This window comes from Squalius cephalus (genome assembly GCF_949319135.1).
Source record: "Squalius cephalus genome assembly, chromosome: 22".
Classification (NCBI taxonomy): domain Eukaryota; kingdom Metazoa; phylum Chordata; class Actinopteri; order Cypriniformes; family Leuciscidae; genus Squalius; species Squalius cephalus.
Genome location: NC_137143.1, coordinates 10,951,537 through 10,970,998, shown reverse-complemented (window position 1 = coordinate 10,970,998; position 19,462 = coordinate 10,951,537).

The following is a 19,462-nucleotide window of genomic DNA, read 5'->3' as shown; positions in this document are numbered from 1 at the left end:
TTCTTCTTCTTCTCCGCATTTAATTGCATTTTTGAGGGCCTAAACATGCTCGAAAACTCACGAAACTTTGCACACGCGTCAGAACTGGCGAAAATTTACATCTGATATAGGTTTCAGAATTGGACGGGGCAAAATGGCTCGATAGCGCCACCTATAAAAGTTCAACGGAGTGCGCCTCCCGCAACGTTCCACGTACGTGCACGAAATTCGGTACATACATGTAATGACCTAATACCTACAAAAAAGTCTCTTGGAGCATAGCCCTAAACACAACAGGAAGTCAGCCATTTTGAACTTCCTCTCAGATTTTTGTGCAGTTTTTGCCATTTTCAGGCCTCGTACTTTAACGAACTCCTCCTACAGTTTTAATCTGATCATCTTCAAATTTGGTGAGTGTAATCTTAAGGCCTTTGCGACGTTAAATTGCGAAGATCTTGAGTTTTCGTCAAAGGGCGGGTCCTCGGCGGCCTGACAAATTTCGATGTTTCGCCATGAAACAGGAAGTTGCTGTAACTCAGGCATGGAATGTCCAATCTGCCCCAAACTTCACACTTTTGATAAGCGTTCTGTCCTGAACACATGACCATGCTCATATTCAGTTACAGTCATAGCGCCACCTGCTGGCAACAGGAAGTGACATGTTTAACACTGATATGGACTCCTAATAACATATAAAAAAGTGCCAGCAAGTGCTAAACATGCTAACAACATAATAGAAGCATGCTAAAACATGCTAGCAAACTCTTAGCTAAGTGCTAAAGCATGCTATTATTGCAATTAAATAGGAATTTGCTGTAACTCAGGCATGGAATGTCCAATCTGCCCCAAACTTCACACTTTTGATAAGCGTTCTGTCCTGAACACATCTACATGAGAAAATTCAGTTATAGTAATAGCGCCACCTACTGGTAACAGGAAGTGACATGTTTAACACTCTTGTGGTCTCCTAATAACATATAAAAAAGAGCCAACAAGTGCTAAACAGGTTAGCAACATACTAGAAACATGCTAGCAAACACTTAGCTAAGTGCTAAAGCATGCTATTACTGCAATTAAATAGGAATTTGCTGTAACTCAGGCATGTAATGTCCAATCTGCCCCAAACTTCACACATTTGATAAGAATCATGGCCTGAACACATGTCTATGCTCAAATTCAGTTATAGTAATAGCACCACCTACTGGCAACAGGAAGTGACATGTTTAACACTTTGATGCCGTTCTAGCAACATGTTAAAAATGCCATTGAGTTCTATACATGCTAGAAACATGTTAAAACATGCTAGCAGTACTTAGCTAAGTGCTAAACCATGCTAATTCAATGAAACAGGACTTTGTTGTTACTCAAGAAGGCAATGTACAATCTACCCCAAACTTCACACGTTTGATAAGAGTTATCTCTTGAACACATGTCCATGCTCATATTTAGTTATAGTCATAGCGCCACCTGCTGGCAACAGGAAGTGACGTTTAACACTGTTCTTGACTCCTAATAACATATAAAAAAATGCAAGTAGGTGCTAAACATCCTACCAACATACTAGAGACTTGCTAAAACATACTAGCAAACACTTAGCTAAGTGCTAAAGAATGATATTACTGCAATTAAATATGAATTTGCTGTAACTCAGGCAAGGAATGTCCAATCTGCCCCAAACTTCACACTTTTGATAAGCGTTCTGTCCTGAACACATGATCATGCTTACAGTCATAGCGCCACCTGCTGGCAGCAGGAAGTGACATGTTTAACACTGTTATGGACTCCTAATAACATATAAAAAAGTGCCAGCAAGTGCTAAACATGCTAACAACATACTAGAAACATGCTAAAACATGCTAGCAAACTCTTAGCTAAGTGCTAAAGCATGCTATTATTGCAATTAAATAGGAATTTGCTGTAATTCAGGCATGGAATGTCCAATCTGCCCCAAACTTCACACATTTGATAAGAATCATGGCCTGAACACATGTCTATGCTCAAATTCAGTTATAGTAATAGCGCCACCTACTGGCAACAGGAAGTGACATGTTTAACACTTTTATGCCGTTCTAGCAACATGTTAAAAATGCCATTGAGTTCTAAACATGCTAGAAACATGTTAAAACATGCTAACAATGCTTAGCTAAGTGCTAAAGAATGTTAATTCAATGAAACATGACTTTGTTGTTACTCAAGAAGGCAATGTCCAATTTGCACCAAACTTCACACGTTTGATAAGAGTTCTGTCCTGAACACACATCCATGCTCATATTCAGTTATAGCCATAACGCCACCTACTGGCAACAGAAACTGACATGGTTAACACCGTAATGCAGTACTAACCACATAATTATTGTGTACTAAGCATGCTAGAAACAGACTAAACATGCTAGCAACACTTAGCTGAGTCATGAAGCATGCTATTATCACCATTATACAAAACATTTTGTAACTGACTTTGACATACTCTTACTATATATACCTCCTTAAATGTACATTTCCCAACCATGCTCTGTCTTCCTAAAGCCACCGAGTGTTGATGGCACGGGTGCGAGGGCCCTTTCATCGCTGCTTGCAGCTTTAATTAGGGCCCGAGCACCGATGGTGTGAGGACCCTCTTGGAATTGCTCTGTTTATTAGGGCCCGAGCACCGATGGTGTGAGGACCCTCTTGGAATTGCTCTGTTTATTATTATTATTATTATTCTTCTCCGCATTGAATTGCATTTTTGAGGGCCTAAACATGCGCGAAAACTCACGAAACTTTGCACACGCGTCAGAACTGGCGAAAATTTACATCTGATATAGGTTTCAGAATTGGACGGGGCAAAATGGCTCGATAGCGCCACCTATAAAAGTTCAACGGAGTGCGCCTCCTGCAACGTTCCACGTACGTGCACGAAATTCGGTACATACGTGTAATGACCTAATACCTACAAAAAAGTCTCTTGGAGCATAGCCCTAAACACAACAGGAAGTCAGCCATTTTGAACTTCCTCTCAGATTTTTGTGCAGTTTTTGCCATTTTCAGGCCTCGTACTTTAACGAACTCCTCCTACAGTTTTAATCTGATCATCTTCAAATTTGGTGAGTGTAATCTTAAGGCCTTTGCGACGTTAAATTGCGAAGATCTTGAGTTTTCGTCGAAGGGCGGGTCCTCGGCGGCCTTACAAATTTCGATGTTTCGCCATGAAACAGGAAGTTGCTGTAACTCAGGCATGGAATGTCCAATCTCCCCCAAACTTCACACGTTTGATAAGAGTTCTGTCCTGAACACATGGCCATGCTCATATTCAGTTATAGTCATAGCGCCACCTGCTGGCAACAGGAAGTGACATGTTTAACACTGTTATGGACTCCTAATAACATATAAAAAAGTGCCAGCAAGTGCGAAACATGCTAACAACATACTAGAAGCATGCTAAAACATGCTAGCAAACTCTTAGCTAAGTGCTAAAGCATGCTATTATTGCAATTAAATAGGAATTTGCTGTAACTCAGGCATGGAATGTCCAATCTGCCCCAAACTTCACACTTTTGATAAGCGTTCTGTCCTGAACACATCTACATGATAATATTCAGTTATAGTAATAGCGCCACCTACTGGCAACAGGAAGTGTCATGTTTAACACGTTGATGCCATTCTAGCAACATGTTAAAAATGCCATTGAGGTCTAAACATGCTAGAAACATGTTAAAACATGCTAGCAATACTTAGCTAAGTGCTAAAGCATGCTAATTCAATGAAACAGGATGTTGTTGTTACTCAAGAAGGCAATGTCCAATATGCGCCAAACTTCACACTTTTAATAAACGTTCTGTCCTGAACACATGACCATGCTCATATTCAGTTACAGTCATAGTGCCACCTGCTGGCAACAGGAAGTGACATGTTAAACACTGTTGTGGACATATAAAAACATATAAAAAAAGTGCCAGCAAGTGCTAAACATGCTAACAACATACTAGAAACATGCTAAAACATGCTAGCAAACACTTAGCTAAGTGCTAAAGCATGCTATTGCTGCAATTAAATAGGAATTTGCTGTAACACAGGCATGGAATGTCCAATCTGCCCCAAACTTCACACGTTTGATAAGAGTCATGGCCTGAACACATCTACATGAGAATATTCAGTTATAGTAATAGCGCCACCTGCTGTCAACAGGAAGTGACATGTTTAACACTGTTGTGGTCTCCTAATAACATATATAAAAGAGCCAGCAAGTGCTAAACAGGTTAGCAACATACTAGAAACATGCTAGCAAACACTTAGCTAAGTGATAAAGCATGCTATTACTGCAATTAAATAGGAATTTGCTGTAACTCAGGCATGGAACGTCCAATCTGCCCCAAACTTCACATGTTTGATAAGAATCATGGCCTGAACGCATGCCTATGCTCAAATTCAGTTATAGTAATAGCGCCACCTACTGGCAACAGGAAGTGACATGTTTAACACGTTGATGCCGTTCTAGCAACATGTTAAAAATGCCATTGAGTTCTAAACATGCTAGAAACATATTAAAACATGCTAGCAATACTTAGCTAAGTGCTAAAGCATGCTAATTCAATGAAACAGGACTTTGTTGTTACTCAAGAAGGCAATGTACAATCTACCCCAAACGTCACACGTTTGATAAGAGTTATCTCTTGTACACATGTCCATGCTCATATTTAGTTATAGTCATAGCGCCACCTGCTGGCAACAGGAAGTGACGTTTAACACTGTTCTTGACTCCTAATAACATATAAAAAAATGCCAGTAGGTGCTAAACATCCTACCAACATACTAGAGACATGCTAAAACATAATAGCAAACACTTAGCTAAGTGCTAAAGAATGATATTACTGCAATTAAATATGAATTTGCTGTAACTCAGGCATGGAATGTCCAATCTGCCCCAAACTTCACACTTTTGATAAGCGTTCTGTCCTGAACACATGACCATGCTTATATTCAGTTACAGTCATAGCGCCACCTGCTGGCAACAGGAAGTGACATGTTTAACACTGTTGTGGACTCCTAATAACATATAAAAAAGTGCCAGCAAGTGTTAAACATGCTAACAACATACTAGAAACATGCTAAAACATACTAGCAAACTCTTAGCCAAGTGCTAAAGCATGCTATTATTGCAATTAAATAGGAATTTGCTGTAACTCAGGCATGGAATGTCCAATCTGCCCCAAACTTCACACTTTTGATAAGAGTCATGGCCTGAACACATCTACATGAGAATGTTCAGTTATAGTAATAGCGCCACCAACTGGCAACAGGAAGTGACATGTTTAACACGTTGATGCCGTTCTAGCAACATGTTAAAACATGCTAACAATGCTTAGCTAAGTTCTAAAGAATGCTAATTCAATGAAACATGACTTTGTTGTTACTCAAGAAGGCAATGTCCAATTTGCACCAAACTTCACATGTTTGATAAGAGTTCTGTCCTGAACACACATCCATGCTCATATTCAGTTATAGTCATAACGCCACCTACTGGCAACAGAAACTGACATGGTTAACACAGTAATGCAGTACTAACCACATAATTATTGTGTACTAAGCATGCTAGAAACAGACTGAACATGCTAGCAACACTTAGCTGAGTCATGAAGCATGCTATTATCACCATTATACAAAACATTTTGTAACTGACTTTGACATACTCTTACTATATATACCTCCTTAAATGTACATTTCCCAACCATGCTCTGCCTTCCTAAAGCCACCGAGTGTTGATGGCACGGGTGCGAGGGCCCTTTCATCGCTGCTTGCAGCTTTAATTATTATTATTATTATTCTTCTTCTTCTTCTCCGCATTGAATTGCATTTTTGAGGGCCTAAACATGCGCGAAAACTCACGAAACTTTGCACACGCGTCAGAACTGGCGAAAATTTACATCTGATATAGGTTTCAGAATTGGACGGGGCAAAACGGCTCGATAGCGCCACCTATAAAAGTTCAACGGAGTGCGCCTCCCGCAACGTTCCACGTACGTGCACGAAATTCGGTACATACATGTAATGACCTAATACCTACAAAAAAGTCTCTTGGAGCATAGCCCTAAACACAACAGGAAGTCAGCCATTTTGAACTTCCTCTCAGATTTTTGTGCAGTTTTTGCTATTTTCAGGCCTCATACTTTAACGAACTCCTCCTACAGTTTTAATCTGATCATCTTCAAATTTGGTGAGTGTAATCTTAAGGCCTTTGCGACGTTAAATTGCGAAGATCTTGAGTTTTCGTCAAAGGGCGGGTCCTCGGCGGCCTGACAAATTTCGATGTTTCGCCATGAAACAGGAAGTTGCTGTAACTCAGGCATGGAATGTCCAATCTGCCCCAAACTTCACACTTTTGATAAGCGTTCTGTCCTGAACACATGACCATGCTCATATTCAGTTACAGTCATAGCGCCACCTGCTGGCAACAGGAAGTGACATGTTTAACACTGTTATGGACTCCTAATAACATATAAAAAAGTGCCAGCAAGTGCTAAACATGCTAACAACATACTAGAAGCATGCTAAAACATGCTAGCAAACTCTTAGCTAAGTGCTAAAGCATGCTATTATTGCAATTAAATAGGAATTTGCTGTAACTCAGGCATGGAATGTCCAATCTGCCCCAAACTTCACACTTTTGATAAGCGTTCTGTCCTGAACACATCTACATGAGAAAATTCAGGTATAGTAATAGCGCCACCTACTGGTAACAGGAAGTGTCATGTTTAACACGTTGATGCCATTCTAGCAACATGTTAAAAATGCCATTGACTTCTAAACATGCTAGAAACATGTTAAAACATGCTAGCAATACTTAGCTAAGTGCTAAAGCATGCTAATTCAATGAAACAGGATGTTGTTGTTACTCAAGAAGGCAATGTCCAATCTGCGCCAAACTTCACACATTTGATAAGAGTTATCTCTTGAACACATGTCCATGCTCATATTTAGTTATAGTCATAGCGCCACCTGCTGGCAACAGGAAGTGACGTTTAACACTGTTATGGACTCCTAATAACATATAAAAAAGTGCCAGCAAGTGTTAAACATGCTAACAACATACTAGAAACATGCTAAAACATGCTAGCAAACACTTAGCTAAGTGCTAAAGCATGCTATTGCTGCAATTAAATAGGAATTTGCTGTAACACAGGCATGGAATGTCCAATCTGCCTCAAACTTCACACGTTTGATAAGAGTCATGGCCTGAACACATCTACATGAGAATATTCAGTTATAGTAATAGCGCCACCTGCTGTCAACAGGAAGTGACATGTTTAACACTGTTGTGGTCTCCTAATAACATATAAAAAAGAGCCAGCAAGTGCTAAACAGGTTAGCAACATACTAGAAACATGCTAGCAAACACTTAGCTAAGTGCTAAAGCATGCTATCACTGCAATTAAATAGGAATTTGCTGTAACCCAGGCATGGAATGTCCAATCTGCCCCAAACTTCACACGTTTGATAAGAATCATGGCCTGAACACATGTCTATGCTCAAATTCAGTTATAGTAATAGCACCACCTACTGGCAACAGGAAGTGACATGTTTAACACGTTGATGCCGTTCTAGCAACATGTTAAAAATGCCATTGACTTCTAAACATGCTAGAAACATGTTAAAACATGCTAGCAATACTTAGCTAAGTGCTAAAGCATGCTAATTCAATGAAACAGGACTTTGTTGTTACTCAAGAAGGCAATGTACAATCTACCCCAAACTTCACACGTTTGATAAGAGTTATCTCTTGAACACATGTCCATGCTCATATTTAGTTATAGTCATAGCGCCACCTGCTGGCAACAGGAAGTGACGTTTAACACTGTTCTTGACTCCTAATAACATATAAAAAAAAGGCCAGTAGGTGCTAAACATCCTACCAACATACTAGAGACATGCTAAAACATACTAGCAAACACTTAGCTAAGTGCTAAAGAATTATATTACTGCAATTAAATATGAATTTGCTGTAACTCAGGCATGGAATGTCCAATCTGCCCCAAACTTCACACTTTTGATAAGCGTTCTGTCCTGAACACATGACCATGCTCATATTCAGTTACAGTCATAGCGCCACCTGCTGGCAACAGGAAGTGACATGTTTAACACTGTTATGGACTCCTAATAACATATAAAAAAGTGCCAGCAAGTGCTAAACATGCTAACAACATACTAGAAGCATGCTAAAACATGCTAGCAAACTCTTAGCTAAGTGCTAAAGCATGCTATTATTGCAATTAAATAGGAATTTGCTGTAACTCAGGCATGGAATGTCCAATCTGCCCCAAACTTCACACTTTTGATAAGCGTTCTGTCCTGAACACATCTACATGAGAACATTCAGTTATAGTAATAGCGCCACCTACTGGTAACAGGAAGTGTCATGTTTAACACGTTGATGCCATTCTAGCAACATGTTAAAAATGCCATTGACTTCTAAACATGCTAGAAACATGTTAAAACATGCTAGCAATACTTAGCTAAGTGCTAAAGCATGCTAATTCAATGAAACAGGATGTTGTTGTTACTCAAGAAGGCAATGTCCAATCTGCGCCAAACTTCACACTTTTAATAAACGTTCTGTCCTGAACACATGACCATGCTCATATTCAGTTACAGTCATAGTGCCACCTGCTGGCAACAGGAAGTGACATGTTAAACACTGTTGTGGACATAAAAACATATAAAAAAGTGCCAGCAAGTGCTAAACATGCTAACAACATACTAGAAAAATGCTAAAACATGCTAGCAAACACTTAGCTAAGTGCTAAAGCATGCTATTGCTGCAATTAAATAGGAATTTGCTGTAACACAGGCATGGAATGTCCAATCTGCCTCAAACTTCACACGTTTGATAAGAGTCATGGCCTGAACACATCTACATGAGAATATTCAGTTATAGTAATAGCGCCACCTGCTGTCAACAGGAAGTGACATGTTTAACACTGTTGTGGTCTCCTAATAACATATAAAAAAGAGCCAGCAAGTGCTAAACAGGTTAGCAACATACTAGAAACATGCTAGCAAACACTTAGCTAAGTGCTAAAGCATGCTATCACTGCAATTAAATAGGAATTTGCTGTAACCCAGGCATGGAATGTCCAATCTGCCCCAAACTTCACACGTTTGATAAGAATCATGGCCTGAACACATGTCTATGCTCAAATTCAGTTATAGTAATAGCGCCACCTACTGGCAACAGGAAGTGACATGTTTAACACGTTGATGCCGTTCTAGCAACATGTTAAAAATGCCATTGAGTTCTAAACATGTTAGAAACATATTAAAACATGCTAGCAATACTTAGCTAAGTGCTAAAGCATGCTAATTCAATGAAACAGGACTTTGTTGTTACTCAAGAAGGCAATGTACAATCTACCCCAAACTTCACACGTTTGATAAGAGTTATCTCTTGAACACATGTCCATGCTCATATTTAGTTATAGTCATAGCGCCACCTGCTGGCAACAGGAAGTGATGTTTAACACTGTTCTTGACTCCTAATAACATATTAAAAAAATGCCAGTAGGTGCTAAACATCCTACCAACATACTAGAGACATGCTAAAACATACTAGCAAACACTTAGCTAAGTGCTAAAGAATGATATTACTGCAATTAAATATGAATTTGCTGTAACTCAGGCATGGAATGTCCAATCTGCCCCAAACTTCACACTTTTGATAAGCGTTCTGTCCTGAACACATGACCATGCTTATATTCAGTTACAGACATAGCGCCACCTGCTGGCAACAGGAAGTGACATGTTTAACACTGTTATGGACTCCTAATAACATATAAAAAAGTGCCAGCAAGTGCTAAACATGCTAACAACATAATAGAAGCATGCTAAAACATGCTAGCAAACTCTTAGCTAAGTGCTAAAGCATGCTATTATTGCAATTAAATAGGAATTTGCTGTAACTCAGGCATGGAATGTCCAATCTGCCCCAAACTTCACACTTTTGATAAGCGTTCTGTCCTGAACACATCTACATGAGAAAATTCAGTTATAGTAATAGCGCCACCTACTGGTAACAGGAAGTGACATGTTTAACACTCTTGTGGTCTCCTAATAACATATAAAAAAGAGCCAACAAGTGCTAAACAGGTTAGCAACATACTAGAAACATGCTAGCAAACACTTAGCTAAGTGCTAAAGCATGCTATTACTGCAATTAAATAGGAATTTGCTGTAACTCAGGCATGTAATGTCCAATCTGCCCCAAACTTCACACATTTGATAAGAATCATGGCCTGAACACATGTCTATGCTCAAATTCAGTTATAGTAATAGCACCACCTACTGGCAACAGGAAGTGACATGTTTAACACTTTGATGCCGTTCTAGCAACATGTTAAAAATGCCATTGAGTTCTATACATGCTAGAAACATGTTAAAACATGCTAGCAGTACTTAGCTAAGTGCTAAACCATGCTAATTCAATGAAACAGGACTTTGTTGTTACTCAAGAAGGCAATGTACAATCTACCCCAAACTTCACACGTTTGATAAGAGTTATCTCTTGAACACATGTCCATGCTCATATTTAGTTATAGTCATAGCGCCACCTGCTGGCAACAGGAAGTGACGTTTAACACTGTTCTTGACTCCTAATAACATATAAAAAAATGCAAGTAGGTGCTAAACATCCTACCAACATACTAGAGACTTGCTAAAACATACTAGCAAACACTTAGCTAAGTGCTAAAGAATGATATTACTGCAATTAAATATGAATTTGCTGTAACTCAGGCAAGGAATGTCCAATCTGCCCCAAACTTCACACTTTTGATAAGCGTTCTGTCCTGAACACATGATCATGCTTACAGTCATAGCGCCACCTGCTGGCAGCAGGAAGTGACATGTTTAACACTGTTATGGACTCCTAATAACATATAAAAAAGTGCCAGCAAGTGCTAAACATGCTAACAACATACTAGAAACATGCTAAAACATGCTAGCAAACTCTTAGCTAAGTGCTAAAGCATGCTATTATTGCAATTAAATAGGAATTTGCTGTAATTCAGGCATGGAATGTCCAATCTGCCCCAAACTTCACACATTTGATAAGAATCATGGCCTGAACACATGTCTATGCTCAAATTCAGTTATAGTAATAGCGCCACCTACTGGCAACAGGAAGTGACATGTTTAACACTTTTATGCCGTTCTAGCAACATGTTAAAAATGCCATTGAGTTCTAAACATGCTAGAAACATGTTAAAACATGCTAACAATGCTTAGCTAAGTGCTAAAGAATGTTAATTCAATGAAACATGACTTTGTTGTTACTCAAGAAGGCAATGTCCAATTTGCACCAAACTTCACACGTTTGATAAGAGTTCTGTCCTGAACACACATCCATGCTCATATTCAGTTATAGCCATAACGCCACCTACTGGCAACAGAAACTGACATGGTTAACACCGTAATGCAGTACTAACCACATAATTATTGTGTACTAAGCATGCTAGAAACAGACTAAACATGCTAGCAACACTTAGCTGAGTCATGAAGCATGCTATTATCACCATTATACAAAACATTTTGTAACTGACTTTGACATACTCTTACTATATATACCTCCTTAAATGTACATTTCCCAACCATGCTCTGTCTTCCTAAAGCCACCGAGTGTTGATGGCACGGGTGCGAGGGCCCTTTCATCGCTGCTTGCAGCTTTAATTAGGGCCCGAGCACCGATGGTGTGAGGACCCTCTTGGAATTGCTCTGTTTATTAGGGCCCAAGCCCTGAAAGGGCGAAGGCCCTATTGTTTTCGGTAGGATTATTATTATTATTATTATTATTATTATTATTATTATTTTGTCAACCTTTCGGGCACTTTTGGGGCCCTTAACATGCTCGAAAACTCTTGAAATTTTGCACACAGGTCAGAACCCGCGGCCATCAGGGCCGGGCTGAAGCTGGTACCCGGGCGTGGCAGGGGGCCTCGACAGCGCCCCCTGGAACGGGATCCGAACACTTGTCCATAAATCAGACACGCTTGCATGTAATAATATGAAACTCTGTACACATATAGACCTCATCGGGCCGAACAACTTTCGTGCTCTAAGTTTTAGGCCAGACCAACAGGAAGTCGGCTATTATAGGTTGTTTGGAAACGCATGCTGTGGAATTTGATGTACTCCTCCTAGGAAATTCATCCATTCGCCTCCAAACTCGGTCGGCATGAAGTCAAGACATTGAGGATGCTAAATTGCGGACGGATTTTTGATATCTCGAACGGTTTGGCCGTGGCAAGGAAACAAATTTAAGGCGAATAATTCAAACAGGAAGTGTGTTATAACTTCTGCATACATTAACTGATCTTGATGAAACTTCAGCAGTGTGTTAGTTGTAAGAGGCCGATCACATGGATGTGACATTTGTGAGTCAAAGTTATAGCGCCACCAACTGGCAACAGGAAGTGTGTCACTTTCAAAATGCTTTGAAATCACCCTCTTATTTTTACCCGATTTGCTTCAAACTTTATGTGTATAATGTAAACACACGGCAGATGTAGACCTGTGAAAGGATTATTGATATCTTAGATACTGTTGCCGTGGCAACGCATCAAACTTTAATATTCTTTTCGGATGCTTTTGAGACTCTTCACATGCTTGAAAATGCATGAAACTTGACAGACACATCACATTTATTATCCAGTAGACATGTGCAAAGTTTCAGAAACGGGCGTGGTGAAATGGCTCAGTAGCGCCACCTTTAGTCAAAAGTGGGGGGGTTAGTTTTATCAACAGCAACAAAACTTAGTATGTGTATTGTTCTCATCAAGACGGACAACTTTCTAATTTACAGTAACTAGCTCGGACCAAGAGGAAGAGAGATATTTTGGTTTGAATGTGGATTTTCTGGAGAATTTTCTCTCCCTCTCTCTGTGTCTCTGTGTGTGTGAGGGGAGGGGGGGATTTGACTATTGCTTTTATATTGTTAATCAAGGTTTCAGGGGCTTTTGGGGTCCTTAACGTGCTCAAAAACTCTTGAAACTTTGCACACAAGTCAGAACCCCCTGGCATCAGGGCCGGGCTGAAGCTGGTACCCGGGCGTGGCAGGGGGGCTCAACAGCGCCCCCTTGAACTGGGTCTGAAAACTTGGTCCATAGATCAAACACGCTTGCATGAATTAATATGAAACTCGGTACACATATAGATCTCATCGGGCCGAACAACTTTTCCCCGGTCAAGTTTTACGCCAGCCCAACAGGAAGTCGGCTATTATGGGTTGTTTGGAAAACGCTTGCTGTGGAATGCGAAGTACTCCTCCTAGAGAATTCATCCAATCCCCACCAAACTCGGTGTGCATGAAGTCAAGTCATTGAGGATGCTAAATTGCGGACGGATTTTTGATATCTCGAACGGTTTGCCCGTGGCGAGGAAACGAATTTATGGCGAGAAAAGAGAAACACAAAGCGGTATAACTTATGCATACATTAACTGATCTTGATGAAACTTCACCAGTGTGTTCGTGGTAAGAGGCCGATCATATGGATGTAACTATTGTGAGTCAAAGTTATAGCACCACCAACTGGCAGCAGGAAGTGTGTCACTTTCAAAATGCCTTTGACAAAAGTGGGGGGGTTAGTTGTATACAGTAACAAAAATCAGTACGTACATTGGTCTCATCGAGCCGGACAACTTTCTAATTTAAAGTAATTTGCTCCAACCAACAGGAAGTCAGATATTTAGGTCTGAATGTGGATTTTTGGGATATTTCAGACTCTGAGTTTTTAGCTACTCCTCCTAACTGGTTTATTTTTTTCACACCAAACTTTTTCAACACGATGAAAATACATTAAAGATGCTAAATTGTGAACGGATATTAAATATTTCAAACAGTTTTGATATAGTGAGGGATTAAAGTAATGTACAAAAAGGAAACGCTAAAAGCCTCATCTTTTAAAAATGTAATTATACACCATTTATTTCTATATAAAAGTATACAAATATCACAACTAAACCCATTTTATTCTTTTTTTTTTCAATTTAAGAATTACTTATACGTTTAAAAATAGCAATTGTACTCTTTAGTCCCATAAAAGTCAAGTCATACATAGGGCTATACTGCCCTCTTGTGTTCAAAATCAGGTAGGCCTATTGTATCTATATAAAAATATACTAGGTATGTGACGGTGAGAATATTTTACCACCGGTTAATCAACGGGTTAATCAACGTTAATCAATGTTGTGGAATATTTTGAGTGTATCATAAAATCAGAATAAAGTAAGACAAGTAATATTTTCTGTCTTCTATATATATATATATTTGTGTGTATATGTATGTATGTATGTATGTATATATATATATATATATATATATATATATATATATATATATACAGGGCCTGAAGTTAACTTTTTTGACCACAGTGACTTTTTACCAGCCAATTTTTTTTTTTCTTTTTGGCCTCATAAAAGGTGAAAAAAAAAGGATTTGCACAAACATTTGTTCTTTAACTTGTAAGAATACACATTTAAGTGCTGTCAAGTTATTAACGAGATCCATACAAGTAATAATAATTCTTAGAATACAGATATAGACCTAGTGCAGCTCGCATGTAAACAAATCACACGCGGCTGTGTTGATGGCTGGGCAGCTGTTAGTTACAGCGTTCAGGAACCATTATGCAGAACTAAATTAATATTGTAATTTGTTATTACTGGTAAAGTTACCGGGTAGGCTACCGGACATTTGGACACAACATCTGTGCAACTGTCATTGTACTGTAGCCTATTATCTCATCTCATCTCACCAACAGTTTAATACAACTCACACATTCAAACGTAACTTAGTCAGAGAAGACGCATCTTTCTCTCCGATCACATACGTTTCCGAAACACTCAAACTGCGCTGCTTTCACAGATGCTTTCTTTACTCCAGTAATGTGCCGCCACATTTTTAGCTAAAATCCAACGAAATATACAACTTCGTTTGAATGTCAAAGAACAGTTGCAAAAAAAAAAACAAAACACACACACAAAAAAAAACAATCGCCCCTTTAGTTACTGTTGCTATGTCCGACAAGCTACACCGCGCGCGCTCACGCCAAACCATGATCTCACGCAATGAAAAAACAGTCTATGTGAAAAACACATCGCGCAGCAGAGAGGACACTGACAACACGCTGACAGACAAGACAGTCCAGGTTACTTTTGATATTAAACAAAGTCTCAACGTTAAAATTTGGTCATTTTTAAAGAAATTTGGACAATACCGTTTTGTGGCTCTGTGACAGATCGCTGTGGTGCCTCAAGTTAAAGCTGCTCGTGAACCGATCATCTCTTCCTTCTAGTTAATTTATAGCATCAAATAAACATGAATGAACATAAGAAGGAATGTAGTTTTAACTGCGGAAAGATGTCAGTAGGCTTACTCAGTACACTCCGTTTTTTCAAGTTCAAATCCTCCAACGTTGAACTCTCCTGATTGCTTTGTCGGACAAAAAAAAAGGCGGATTATGATTGGCCAGATCGCCTGTCAATCAAACTCCCCGCGAAGGGTCGATTCTCATTGGCTGCGTGCCAATGTGGCAGGTAGATTGACAGTGTTACCCGCCAATTGAAGAATTCACCCGCATTTGGCGTGTGGTCGGGTGTTAATTTCAGGCCCTGTATATATATATATATATATATATATATATATATATATATATATATATATATATATATATAAATATAGCTGCGAGCAGCGATGAAGGGCCAAAGCCGGCGGCACCGCCACCCCGGTGCCTTTAGGTAACTAAAGGCACCGGGGTTGCGGTGCCACCGGCTTGGGCCCGTAATCGCTGCTCGCAGCTATATTTATTAGGGCCCGAGCACCGATGGTGTGAGGACCCTCTTGGAATTGCTCTGTTTATTATTAGGGCCCGAGCACCGATGGTGTGAGGACCCTCTTGGAATTGCTCTGTTTATTATTAGGGCCCGAGCACCGATGGTGTGAGGACCCTCTTGGAATTGCTCTGTTTATTATTATTATTATTATTCTTCTCCGCATTGAATTGCATTTTTGAGGGCCTAAACATGCGCGAAAACTCACGAAACTTTGCACACGCGTCAGAACTGGCGAAAATTTACATCTGATATAGGTTTCAGAATTGGACGGGGCAAAATGGCTCGATAGCGCCACCTATAAAAGTTCAACGGAGTGCGCCTCCTGCAACGTTCCACGTACGTGCACGAAATTCGGTACATACGTGTAATGACCTAATACCTACAAAAAAGTCTCTTGGAGCATAGCCCTAAACACAACAGGAAGTCAGCCATTTTGAACTTCCTCTCAGATTTTTGTGCAGTTTTTGCCATTTTCAGGCCTCGTACTTTAACGAACTCCTCCTACAGTTTTAATCTGATCATCTTCAAATTTGGTGAGTGTAATCTTAAGGCCTTTGCGACGTTAAATTGCGAAGATCTTGAGTTTTCGTCGAAGGGCGGGTCCTCGGCGGCCTTACAAATTTCGATGTTTCGCCATGAAACAGGAAGTTGCTGTAACTCAGGCATGGAATGTCCAATCTCCCCCAAACTTCACACGTTTGATAAGAGTTCTGTCCTGAACACATGGCCATGCTCATATTCAGTTATAGTCATAGCGCCACCTGCTGGCAACAGGAAGTGACATGTTTAACACTGTTATGGACTCCTAATAACATATAAAAAAGTGCCAGCAAGTGCGAAACATGCTAACAACATACTAGAAGCATGCTAAAACATGCTAGCAAACTCTTAGCTAAGTGCTAAAGCATGCTATTATTGCAATTAAATAGGAATTTGCTGTAACTCAGGCATGGAATGTCCAATCTGCCCCAAACTTCACACTTTTGATAAGCGTTCTGTCCTGAACACATCTACATGATAATATTCAGTTATAGTAATAGCGCCACCTACTGGCAACAGGAAGTGTCATGTTTAACACGTTGATGCCATTCTAGCAACATGTTAAAAATGCCATTGAGGTCTAAACATGCTAGAAACATGTTAAAACATGCTAGCAATACTTAGCTAAGTGCTAAAGCATGCTAATTCAATGAAACAGGATGTTGTTGTTACTCAAGAAGGCAATGTCCAATATGCGCCAAACTTCACACTTTTAATAAACGTTCTGTCCTGAACACATGACCATGCTCATATTCAGTTACAGTCATAGTGCCACCTGCTGGCAACAGGAAGTGACATGTTAAACACTGTTGTGGACATATAAAAACATATAAAAAAAAGTGCCAGCAAGTGCTAAACATGCTAACAACATACTAGAAACATGCTAAAACATGCTAGCAAACACTTAGCTAAGTGCTAAAGCATGCTATTGCTGCAATTAAATAGGAATTTGCTGTAACACAGGCATGGAATGTCCAATCTGCCCCAAACTTCACACGTTTGATAAGAGTCATGGCCTGAACACATCTACATGAGAATATTCAGTTATAGTAATAGCGCCACCTGCTGTCAACAGGAAGTGACATGTTTAACACTGTTGTGGTCTCCTAATAACATATATAAAAGAGCCAGCAAGTGCTAAACAGGTTAGCAACATACTAGAAACATGCTAGCAAACACTTAGCTAAGTGATAAAGCATGCTATTACTGCAATTAAATAGGAATTTGCTGTAACTCAGGCATGGAACGTCCAATCTGCCCCAAACTTCACATGTTTGATAAGAATCATGGCCTGAACGCATGCCTATGCTCAAATTCAGTTATAGTAATAGCGCCACCTACTGGCAACAGGAAGTGACATGTTTAACACGTTGATGCCGTTCTAGCAACATGTTAAAAATGCCATTGAGTTCTAAACATGCTAGAAACATATTAAAACATGCTAGCAATACTTAGCTAAGTGCTAAAGCATGCTAATTCAATGAAACAGGACTTTGTTGTTACTCAAGAAGGCAATGTACAATCTACCCCAAACGTCACACGTTTGATAAGAGTTATCTCTTGAACACATGTCCATGCTCATATTTAGTTATAGTCATAGCGCCACCTGCTGGCAACAGGAAGTGACGTTTAACACTGTTCTTGACTCCTAATAACATATAAAAAAATGCCAGTAGGTGCTAAACATCCTACCAACATACTAGAGACATGCTAAAACATAATAGCAAACACTTAGCTAAGTGCTAAAGAATGATATTACTGCAATTAAATATGAATTTGCTGTAACTCAGGCATGGAATGTCCAATCTGCCCCAAACTTCACACTTTTGATAAGCGTTCTGTCCTGAACACATGACCATGCTTATATTCAGTTACAGTCATAGCGCCACCTGCTGGCAACAGGAAGTGACATGTTTAACACTGTTGTGGACTCCTAATAACATATAAAAAAGTGCCAGCAAGTGTTAAACATGCTAACAACATACTAGAAACATGCTAAAACATGCTAGCAAACTCTTAGCCAAGTGCTAAAGCATGCTATTATTGCAATTAAATAGGAATTTGCTGTAACTCAGGCATGGAATGTCCAATCTGCCCCAAACTTCACACTTTTGATAAGAGTCATGGCCTGAACACATCTACATGAGAATGTTCAGTTATAGTAATAGCGCCACCAACTGGCAACAGGAAGTGACATGTTTAACACGTTGATGCCGTTCTAGCAACATGTTAAAACATGCTAACAATGCTTAGCTAAGTTCTAAAGAATGCTAATTCAATGAAACATGACTTTGTTGTTACTCAAGAAGGCAATGTCCAATTTGCACCAAACTTCACATGTTTGATAAGAGTTCTGTCCTGAACACACATCCATGCTCATATTCAGTTATAGTCATAACGCCACCTACTGGCAACAGAAACTGACATGGTTAACACAGTAATGCAGTACTAACCACATAATTATTGTGTACTAAGCATGCTAGAAACAGACTGAACATGCTAGCAACACTTAGCTGAGTCATGAAGCATGCTATTATCACCATTATACAAAACATTTTGTAACTGACTTTGACATACTCTTACTATATATACCTCCTTAAATGTACATTTCCCAACCATGCTCTGCCTTCCTAAAGCCACCGAGTGTTGATGGCACGGGTGCGAGGGCCCTTTCATCGCTGCTTGCAGCTTTAATTATTATTATTATTCTTCTCCGCATTGAATTGCATTTTTGAGGGCCTAAACATGCGCGAAAACTCACGAAACTTTGCACACGCGTCAGAACTGGCGAAAATTTACATCTGATATAGGTTTCAGAATTGGACGGGGCAAAATGGCTCGATAGCGCCACCTATAAAAGTTCAACGGAGTGCGCCTCCTGCAACGTTCCACGTACGTGCACGAAATTCGGTACATACGTGTAATGACCTAATACCTACAAAAAAGTCTCTTGGAGCATAGCCCTAAACACAACAGGAAGTCAGCCATTTTGAACTTCCTCTCAGATTTTTGTGCAGTTTTTGCCATTTTCAGGCCTCGTACTTTAACGAACTCCTCCTACAGTTTTAATCTGATCATCTTCAAA